The sequence below is a fragment of the Coturnix japonica genome, chromosome 5 (assembly GCF_001577835.2).
Source record: "Coturnix japonica isolate 7356 chromosome 5, Coturnix japonica 2.1, whole genome shotgun sequence".
NCBI lineage: Eukaryota > Metazoa > Chordata > Aves > Galliformes > Phasianidae > Coturnix > Coturnix japonica.
Window position 1 is genome coordinate 24,172,508 of NC_029520.1, and position 11,874 is coordinate 24,184,381.

Here is an 11,874-nt window from a genome sequence, read left to right on the forward strand (position 1 = left end):
TACTCTGGGTAAGGCTTGACAAAACCTTTGCATGCAGAGCATTCTGCAAGGGAGTTCCACTGCAACAAAATAATTTCTAAGAGTTTAAAATCATTTTTTAGCCCTCACATAAGGCCAGACAATGTCACCAGCTTCATTCCAGTGCGTTTATACTGGAGATTTGTCAAGATTCCTTCAGAACATGGTTTAAGACATCAAGATTGTTATAAAACTGAACTCCAGTACCTTGTCTTCAGGATCTAGATAGTAGCACCAGGCCCCAGGGAGAACGTGAGCGCGCTTTTCAGTCCAGCAACCTCAAACTTGTCTTATTAGCCCTATGTAGCTAGGAACTTTGAAACCTACAATTTAACTATACTTTAGATGAAGAAAGACTATCAGCTGTGTAGGATTACTTCTAACACACCATGCTACCAAACCAAGTCAAACATTCCATTCCATACCATTCTCTGGGGAACGAAAAAGAAAAAAAAATTCAGAGTTAAGAAATTACATTTGCAGATAATGGTGATTCCTTCAACAAAAAGAGTAGCACCTCTGGATCTGGTCAGAGAGGGAGAACACTCGAATATTCCTCCGAGAGGCGGATGAGAAGGCAGGATGTAAATAGATGTTAAAGATTAGTGGTTTTATAGGTCAGCACACGGGTCATTCCTATCTGAAAAACAGACAAGTTTGTGGTTTTATGCATACAGAGCTGTACACAGACACTGCTGCATAATATGCTGAAAAATATTTTCAGTTGTGGCAAAAAAAAAAAAACCAAAACAAAAAAAACCAACAAGTTATTCCCAGTACAGCCCAAGAACTTGCATATATTGCCTCCAAAACTCAAAGTGAAGCTAAAAAACCAGCAACAACCAGGCACTCTTCTCCCAGCACATGCCCACTTATTGCACCTTTCCCTCCACACTCCCTAAAGGCAGGCCCTTGTCCTCCACCAATGGAGCGGCACATGGCTCCTTGGTCTGGGGAAGAGCCATATGGCACCCCAGGGCATGCTCTAGATCTCTGAGCAGAAAGCACTGTGTGGTCTGTTCCAGCTGCAGCAACTTAATAAGAAGTTCTTACAAAGTCTTTTTGGGAAAAGGCTGTAGTTATGTTTCACTCAAGAAAAGATTCTTCTGCCTCTGGCAGCTCACATTTCTTGCAGATGTAATTTCTGTATCACATAGCCTTTTATTTTAGCTCCTTGTTAACTATTTTTAGAGCTTATGCAGTACTCGCCCACTGTAACTCAATTCACCCCAGACACAGGCTTGTCTGCAGGCAGAATATATCCATCAGTTGTACAAAGGGCTCAGGCAAGATGAGAAGCTGTGCAGCTCTGCATCACAGGCATCAATGGAAGGTGGTGCCTCCAAGACAAAGCTGCTGCCTCTCAGACCTACAGACAGCACAGGATCGTGGTGACTGATCTCAGTCAGGCATTTCTCTTGATTGAGTCTTGTCATTTTTATCCTTCATGACATTAGCATGTTAAAATGCACAATTATGAATAACATCAGAAAGCAAGAGTGGCTGCCATCAGCATGGAGACTACCAAGGACTGAGTCAGAGGAATAAGAATGAAGACTAAAGCAAGACAAGAAGCAATATAAACTTTTACAATTACTTTAAGTAGTCCTTGACCTATGAAAATAGTTTTCATCACTTGCCAAATGTACACAAAGCAATCTCTGGAGTCAGCATTTCTCATAATGCCTACTTGTAGATAGAAAAGTAACATAGATGGTGTCTCATTCTAACTGGAACAAGTCATTTCTCAGGTGGTAAGTCATTAACTGCATCTTTTTACCTTGCTTTCTGCTCAGGGCCTAAACCATGGTGACATCTGACCACAAACATAGACCAGGTTGCTAAGAAACTCACCACCTCATCTCAAGGGTTTGGAGCTTTGTTCTGAGTTTTGTCCTTCACCATACTGACAGCAGAAAACAATTGCATCAGAAAGTCTGCTTGAGAAAACCACTAAGCTTGTTAGATGATCATAAATTGACAATACAAAGGAAGGGAACCAGGTAGGTTATGTAATACATCTTCCTGTCCCACAAAAGATAAACTATGTTCAAGATACTTCTCAACAATTTTAATCCACATTCTTGAAGTGTTTCAGTGTGCCACAAGCTCCCACAACATCATGCAAGGCATAAAACCAAGGCAGATGACACCTGCTACCACTGTGACTTGCCATAGAAGAAAAACTGATGGGTCTTATGTTATTTACTCTTAATAATTTCTTCTTAGCTACATCGTGTGCCCCGGTGGTGCAGTGGTAGGAATGCTGCGTTGCAACACCGGAGGCCCTGGGTTCGAATCCCCCCTGTGGCGCAAGTGGTAGAAGTGCTGCTCTGCTACACAGGAGGTTTGAATCCCGGGGGTTGGACTCGATGATCTCTAAGGTCCCTTCCAACCTGCACGAGACTGTGATACTATGATCTCACTTCTTTGCCTTGGGCTTGATTCTTTAAAAGCCATTTGGTTGTTGGAAGAGTTTGCAGAATGGTTAGGAAATAAACTTTGCTACTGCAAGAAAAGAAACCAGATCTGGATATATAGTTGTGGAAAAGGCAGGAAAACGTTGTCAAGGGTCCCAAGGAACACATACATGTTAGAGAATTTTCTGTGAGGGAAGAAGGAAGAGGAATGAATATAGTAAGGAAAAGTGCTGCTGAATAAAAAGATTTTGGTGATAGTATACAGCAGTTGCCCAGATGCATGTGGCAAAGGTGAAAAAGATGTAAGAATTTCCCCAACCTGTATGAGACATTCAGAGCTCTGCGCGTGATAGAATTGCTACTTCCAGTCCTTAAATCCCACACTGTGGACTCTCAGGAGTCAGCTGCCACTGACATTCATCATGCAATGGCAGCAGAAATTTCCATGCTCTCAGGAAAGTCTTTCTTCACATGAGTTGTCTATGAGTGACAAAAGATGACCTAACAGCTGACATCTTTACAAAAATGGCTAGGAAAAAACAGTGTTATCTGGCAAAAAAAGAATGAAAATGAAGGCTCTTGAAACACGTGAAGGACAGAACCTGCAACAGATTGCTACAAATAAGAACTAATCATCATAGGAATTAATATTTACTTCCATTTCTTGCTGAATCTGATGAAGTGCTCTGTGCTGCTGGAGGTGTGCTGGAAGACTGTTGTTTAGTCTTCATTGTAGTTTTTAAAAGAAGCAACTCTTCTTGTGTAATTCCCTGCTTAAATAACACAGGAGCTCCCTGTTGGAAGCTTTTGTCAAGCTGGGCCTAACCTGCCTGAAAGGAGCTGCAATTGAAGGAAAAGTCACTTAAGACAGAATCTGCTGCTACAGACCATGTCACACAAATCAACAGACCTGAGGAAATAGATTGTCACCAGCAGAAGAACCTGAGTGTCTCCATTTATTACCTCCTGCAGGAGCAGTGGAAGGCTGCTGGCAGCAGCACAGCAGGTACACCCGCACTCCTCAGCTGCTGGGGAAGCAGACAGAGTTGTTTTTAAATTCCATACTGAAGAAAATAGAAACACTGAGTGTACCTGCCATAAATGTGATGTCAACACTCATGAATCTCAGTGTTACCCATGGTCACGCAGGTATTCCTTCTAATTTGTTGCTGAAATTGTAGGCTGAAGCAGCCTCTTCTTGAATGCAAACTTCTCTCTCTACATAATCCAATTAAAGCAAGTGAAACCAATCCTAGAAAGCTGGGCATCACAACAAATTAATGCAGCAGGACAGCAAAGGTATTGGCAGGCTTGTCTGTCCACCCAGACTGCAGCCTCTTGTTTTGCTGGAAAATGTATGCTAATTATTCACCACCAGATGTACCTTTGAGACACAGGTGCAAGCACAGAGCTCCTGAAAGCATTAGACAGAAACTGCTGGGGTCCTCTCTGAAGTTAACTGCAGATATAAGGAGCAACTGTCTGAGTGCAGCAATACAAGATGAACTAGCAAGGCCCACATCAGAGTTCCCTGGGTACTGGGGCACCAGATGGTGGCAGATATCACACACTGGAACAGAGATGAAATCTGGAGAAAGACCTTGGTTTCGATGCTGAAATTCCACAGCCTGCCCAAAGATGTAGGTGCAACACCTGTCCTGTACTGCAGCCACATCCTGAACAGTGTGAGGAGACTATCCAGCTATGAGCCTCAGAGCAGCCCCCTGACACTGGTGTTCCTCAGACCCCTGCCAAACCCATTCCTGGTGGTTGAGACCTGCCACTGCTACTGCCTGTGCAGAGAAGAGAATGAGGCTTGCTGGGAAAAGACAGTCGGACTTGGGACCTCAGGGTTAAGCAGCTTGCAGATGAAAGAAAGATTCAACCATCCTTTTCTCATTCAGGGAATATCTGTGAGCTCTCCTAGTCTGTGACCTAGAGATTGCTTATTCTGCATTGCTCTTCTATTAATCTGCCCTCTTTTCCCCTGGACCCTTCCAGCACCCAGAGCATTCTGTGGCTGTTACCAACACAAAGGACAAACACTGATCTGTAACTGTTTGATGTAGGATCTCTGGTATTCTCCCATCCACCACCCCCTTCAAAAACATCCTTGCAATATTGCTGTACAGTTTTGAAAACAAAACCTGAATGATTTTAAGTTTAAAATGTAATAAACATAGTAAGCTGAAGTACTAACTGAAGACTAAAGACTAAGACCATTTAGGATCACAGTAAAATCTACAACACTCATTCAAGAAGTAAGCTAGAGCAAAAAGGAAGGGAATGATTACACAAAGCAGAGTAGAATAAAGCAGAGATTGGAAAGAGGAATTCCACTGCAAAGTTTAAGATCTCTGCAGGGCACAGTTTGCATTGTGTTCTAGGCTCCATGCTCAGAGGGCTTCACGTGCTGTTTTGCTCTGTCTACGAGGAGCAGCTGCTGATTCTCCCTGCAGTCAACAGTTCTAACTATTTTGGGGCTTGGTGCTAACAGACTTTGTGAAGGAGCAACAAGGAAGGGAGCAAGAATAAAGGCTATCACCTCCTAAACCTACTGTGATCCACACATACATTGTAGTGGGAGGTTTTGCAGTAACAACACAAATACCAACAGAAGTGCTGTAAATCCTAACAAGTGTCCTCTAACCCAGTTCTCCACTCCACCTCCTCCTTACTCAGGCAGTATTTAGCAATAATGTGGTAATAGCAAGTCACAGAGGATCTGCACTGAGACTTTTCCATCAATAATAGAAGTTTCAACACCTACTGATATAATGCAGCTTCAGAGCAGGTCATCCTTCTCTTCCTACAAGGAGCTTCACTGAAGCAGTAAGGACCAGGGGGTGATGGTGTGGACAATCAAGCTGAGATTTAATAAAATCAGGAATGCCAACAACACTCAGGTGAGCTCAGTGCTGACAGGAAACATCCTAGCAATAAGTTTCACCATGCTCACAGAGTGCAGTGAACAGCAGGTAGGTCGAACTGCCTTCTGGTATCTTCACTAATAAGTTAGGCTACATGACAATACGCAAGAAAAAGCTTTAAGATTCTGTTCGTAAGCAGTAACAACATGAGCTGTAAAAGGAGTAGCAGTAGTGTAGATCAGGATAACTCCTTGCTTGCTGCAGCCACAGCAGAGTGTTTTTTTACCAAGAAAACACAAAGAAATTCTTTAATTTCACCATAGCATAGTCCTAGGGCAATGACCATAGTAGCACACAAAGTCAGCTTGAATTACAACAAGCAAAGAACGTAAGTTCTGAGAGACTGTCTATGCTGTTATCTCTGTATTTTTAGGAAACATCCTTTCCCATCCACTTACTTGACCACACAGGAAAAGACCTTTCACATCACTACTGTAAAAGGCAGACAGATCCATATAACTGGAAAGGCACTACAACAGAGGTGCAATGACAGAAGGACCAGCACAATAGAAAGGTGTATAAAGGAAGAAGGCTGCTCACCCATATCAGAAGATCCTACACTCTCTAGCTTCCCCGGTGCCAGTCAGCCCTTAAGTGAGGTCTAAGAGAGGTGCAGCCAGGCTCCAGCCTTTCCAGTCACACAGCTGAATCACCTTCACCTGTGCTCCCAGGGCTGACTGGGTCCTTTCCCCAGGTGCTCCATCACTGATTCTGGCCATGACCAAACAGTTACCATACACTTATTAAATAAGAGACCATCTGCTTTTTCTGCTAAGTACCAAGAAGGACAGTAAATAACAAGTGCATACCTCTGAACTTGATTAAATTCAGAGCAGATCATCTCAATCCTAGCAAGAGGATGTGGTCACAAGGTTGCAATGCCTGAGCACTAATCCATCCCTCCCCTTTCCTGGGGGACATGCAAAGGTGGAACAGTTCAGTCCTTTAGTCAGCAGTGAGCAAAATGCTCTTAAGTTCCTTGCCCTGGTTCAGCCCTGCCTTAGCCTCAGGCTCCGAAAAGTGCTGCAGTTCTCTCCTCCATTTCAGAGACGAGAACTCTGCCAGGGTTTTTATGGAAGTCTGTGTGGTTTCTACAGTTGTTAGATCTTGACATAAATAGGTCTGCATTTATTGTCAGCCCTGTGATGCTTTCAGCCCTCTCCTTGAACACAAGGCTTTTATTGCCTTTCCAAAGAGGTGACCTGCTAAGCAAGTAAATTGCTAGTAAGGCTTCCGTAATGGCTTCTGTTCCCTGGAAAATCCCTCTAAAAAGGGAAATGTAACAGAAACTTTCTAGCAACTTAGTTGCAGTAACTGCACACAGCTGAGGGCACTGTAATTGTGTGGGGCTTTGTCCCTCAGCCCCTGACAGTCTTGTAGCTCGGGCAGGATTTGGGGAGGGTTAGGCTGACAGGGCAGCACCTCTCCCAGCCTGCAGCACAGGTGGTAACAGCAGATACCAAGGCAAGGTGGAAATTCCATACCTATAAAGTGCTAATGGAAACACAGGTTGCTTCTGCAAAGGAAGTCTGGGATGTTGAAGATTAATATCCATCTCCTTAAGACTCACTTAATGTGTACATTGCAGCAGAGGCACTTACTACAAAGTAATTTGCTAATAATTATTATTTCCTTTTTTAACTGTTTTTCTTTATTGGAATACTTTCATACTAATGTTGGTTGTTATAAGACACCCTTCTCATGCAGAAAACTGTTAACACAACCAAATATGCAAGGCAATAAGGTTACAGTGCTGCTAAGCTAAGCAGTTTAGAACAGTGAATGAAGTCAGTACCACTACAGTGCCTGTGCTCACTGGGCAGCTGGGGTGGTGTTAGGTGGGCAGGGAACTGCCATGGGCTCTGCTCTGCACATGGAGACAATCCCCTCCCAACCTGCCCAATGGTGAGACCCGAATCTGGAATACTGGAAAGAAAAAAAAAAAAAAAAAAAAAAGAAAGAAAGAAAAAAAGGAAAAAACAACCACGAAACACTAAATGGATTGTGTCATCTGAGTGAGCCTAATTAGCTAATAAAGGTCAGCCTCATTAGAAGCTCTTCAGGGAAGGAAGGAGCGGCTGAAAGAAATTCAACAGCAAAAGTCCATTAACAAGCTGTCCTTCCTCACCTGTGCCAGGAGCACTCGGTGAGAAGCCAAATGTCTTCAACAAGCACTGAAGGAAGGTGTTGACACACAGGTGTTCTGCAACAATGAGAATGTGCTCATCCATCAGAGGATCATTCAGTGGGAGCTCTGCTTTCTCTCTGCATGGGCATTGCTGGGTGCTGTGGGTCCATAAAGCAAACCTGCCTCTGAGCTATGTCCCCTCTGATCAGCAGCCCCCAGAACACCACCTCCTTCCCTGCAGCAGGCAGCCAGACCCTCTGCTGCCTCTTACTCCATCTCCTTCCATACCAGCACACTGCCTCCCTCAGCTAGGAGTTACTAAAAGCCATTGTCTATGCATGCATCAGCCATCCTACTGCTGGGTAACTCTGTTCGTATATTCATTCACTCCCACATAGACTGCTCATGATTTATATTTTTCCTTTACTTCCCTGCACAAGAAAACTAACTACAGAACTCATAATATGCCACAGTACAGAACCCCAGGGCCTTTCACTTGCACTGAGGATAGAGGTAAAATGGAACAGTTTTCTCCCATAAGGCTGTTATCCCTCCTGCAACCAGATCTGCTTCAGCAGAAGGTGTGGGAGAGGACTGCTCCTAGAGGTCTAGATATAACAGAGGTGCAGATCTACCCAAAGTAAGGGAAGTACTATTTCTTTATCTTCCTAAATGCAGATCCTGCAGTGCTCAGTGGGCCCCAAGGATGCTGGGATGTGCTGTTTCTCTGCAGGACACTTTCCCTGTGGGCTAGTGGTGGCCGCAGCACCATTCCCTCCTCTTGGGCTCTTTTCCAGGGGAGAAAAGAAACCGGGAAAACCTGCAGGCATCCTTTAGATGCTGTTGCCTGTGACAGGAGGCATGTGGGGGGTGTTTTCCTTTCCCTGCTGAGGAAGGAAGAAGTATATTTGAAAGCCGTTTGTTCTTGACTGGCTGCAGAGCCCTGCTCTGCCCCAGTGACACAGCATGGGAGCAACTGCTGCCAGGGGTCTTACAAAGGTCACTCTCAGGAAGACTTGGGGCCTTCTGTTTGCTAACTTGATTTCAGAGACAGAGTGGGAGGGCTCCAAGGCCCTGAAAGAGCCCCTTCATTCCCAGCTGCCCTTGAAGGCTGCTGTTCCCACCTCGATTTTACGCGGAGACTTTTGCCGGCCGGCAGCCGGAGCAGCAATGAGAGGGGAGCGGCTCCCCCCAGCGGGCACCAGCAGCAAAAAGGAACCGAAAAGCGCAGGAGAGCTTGTGGGCTGTGAGAGCCTCAGCGGGCAACGACAGGGTAAAGCAGCTCTCAGTGCGTAACTTCAGCGTGGTGCTTTTGGGCAGGTGCCTGCAACACTGCCCTGGTTCCTGTGATACAGCAGAGTGCCGTTACTGCTATTATTTGATAGCGTTACTCTGTAAAAGCTGTAAGAGCATGAGGGAGGCTCACTTGAGTTGTGTAGGCTGCTGCACAAACTTAGAATTGCTGCCTCCCCTCCAAAGCACGCAGAAGGAGCTTCAGGAAGGCACCTAACACAGCACAACAGTGCCTCGTGGCTGCTCAGAGGTGGAGGTGGGAGCCCTCCACGCCTTCCTTTACTCAGTCCTGAGTGTACAGGGGCCTTGGCAAGCACTGCTGATCCCACTGTCACCGCAGCCGCCTCTTCCATCTCCCTTGTGCTGAGGAAATACTGGAAGTGTAAAGCTTCCCAACTGCAATCAAGCAGACAGTTGCTCTCTATGTCATAACCTTGCCCAGTGCTGGCTGTGCACTGACTGTGAATTATATATGAGGCAAACAGCCTTTGTAGCCCAGCTTCAGATGCTGAGAGCTCTGTGAGGAAGAGAAGTGGGAGGCATTGGCTCAGCAATCTGCCTGCTGGTCTGTGCTCACCCACCTTCATTCTAAAGGTAGGTATGGAGTCTACTTTTGTTGGAATCATAGAATCGTTTGAGTTGGAAGGGATCCATAAAGGCCATCAAGTCCAACTCCCCTGCAATGAACAGGGACACCTACATTGCGATCAGAGTGCTCCTTCAGGCTGACCTTTAGTGCCTGCAGGGATGGAGCACCCATTACCTCTCTGGACAAATCTCTAAGATATGCCAATCTGCGTTTGGTTCTAATAGAAATGAGAGAGATGCATATAAAGTAGAGAAGGGTAAGTACCCAGCAGCAGCAGATGCAGCGTTGTCTCTGACACTTACTGCTTGTTGCTGGGATGACTAGAGCATGTTACACACAGTCCCATGACCAAATCTCACATCTTGGCTTTACTTGCCCTGGGGGGATTGTGGCGATGGACTATTTCTCAACCAAAGCTACAAAAGCATTTTTTTTTTTCCCCCACATATCAGGCAGCTTGTGCTTTTTCAGGTTCCCCAGATGGACACAGCTGAGTACTTCAGCCCTAAAGTCTGCTGTAGGAAATGAGCAGAAAGGAGCTGCTAATGATGGAGAATGACATACCCAGGAGGAAGAGCAGGCTGCTTCTCAGAACATGGGCTGAAGAGCAGGCCTACAGAGGATGCATTTCCTCTCCATGCTCTGTCTCATTAGCCAGTGTGTCCATGGGTCTGCCAACTCTGCTCCCACCATCAGAGCCCCACACTGCTCCGAGCAGCTCCCTCCTTGCTTCTGCTGAGCTGTGCTGACAGAGGAGAGAGTGTCCTGATGGCAGCAAGAGCTTTGTTTTGTAAATCCTACAAGCACACCAAGCCTCATACACCAACAATATGCATTTCACTTCAGGAACATTCCTGTGCTGTCTTCATGCCTGTATAGCTTCACAAAAAGCATCACAAATCGGTAGGCAGATTTCTTTTAGCTGATGAAAACAGGCAGCAGCAGTTTTCCAAATGGTACTTAAAGGTTAATCTGACCCCGCTGCCATCTTACACCCATCCAAACAACTAAAAGCTCCATCCCAGGAAAACATAGGGCACACTGGGGCCCATTCTGCATCAGCTACCGCTTTAAGTTTAGCAGCCACATCCATTAGCTCCCAACAGTGGATGTAACAAGCAGGAGCTGCACAGCTCTTATCACTTGACAGCCAACGCCACCTGCTGAGAGGGAGCTCTGCTGTCTGCAGCCTTGATTCAGCACAGCAGGAGCAAAATGGACTTTGACAAGCAAACTATGCAGCTAAAACACTTTACAACCATAAAAAAAAGGTGGGAGGGGAAGCAGAAGGAATGAGCACTTATGCCACTTATGAGGGTTGCTCTGAAAGCAGTGTTTCCTATTTAAGATGTTGGCCCACGACGTTGGAGGTGGATATTGGTGGTATGGCAGAATAGGTCTCACCAAAATTCCTTTACATGTTGTTGCCATGAGACAGATGGCAGCAGAGGGGCAGTCTGACAGAATGGCATCTGACTGACATAGAAGTGAAGATGAAACAAAAGGGCGTCATCACTGAATTCCTCCATCAGGAAAAATAGCACCCAACGGCACTCACTGCTGCCCTGTGTCCAGAAAGGTGTGAAGGCAGAGGAGAGCATGACACACACCCCATTACTGGCAAAGTCCTGTCCGGCTACCAGCACACCCTGTACTTCCCATGGCAGCTGTATCCCACTAATTGGCACTTACAGCTGAGCAACACCCAGCTGCCCCTCAGAGCTGCAGCTCCACAGCCAAAGCAGCCTGCCCTTAAGATGTTTCTTTAAAGGAACATCTTGCAACGTTTACGCACAGTGGAGTATGGATCTGAAAAAGTGAATGTAAACAGAGCAGGTCACAAAACTGTTCACAGGGAAAGAGGAGCCCGTTCTTCTCACCGGGAGCCCGAGGCGTGAAGCGGGTTGCGCAAAATCAGCCTGAAACAATCGGAAATAACGGGAAAAATTCCAATTCGGTCCCTGTGCAGCGAGCGGCTGGGCCGCCAGAGGGAGCCCGGACCGCGCCGCTGGAGAAGGGTTGCGGTCCAGCCTCCTCCTGCAGCCCTTGCAGATTTGCAGCAGTGCCATCTGGAGGTAAGGCCTGGCTACGGCATGGCTGCATCTCAGGTTGGAAGGGGCTTCCAACATCAGTCAGGCCCGCACCGTGCCGTGGGCAGCACCGAACCCACCAGCTCAACTGCCCCATCCCCACTGCCCCTGAGCACCTCCAGCGATGGGGCACCCACAGCAATCTGGGCAGCTGTGCCAGGGCCTCACCACCATCTGAATAAAGAATTTCTTCCTGACGTCTAACATACGTCTCCCCTCTTGGTTTAATGCCATTCCCAGCCCTCCTGATCATAAAGAGGCTCCTGTGGGTAAATCGCTTCATATTTCCTGTAATTCTGCACTGTCTAGAAACTCAGGTGTTTCATATGCAGGATGAACAGAACAAGGTCGAGATCAACACGTTAGATACTGGCTCTAGAATTTGGGCCCATCCAACTACAAACAG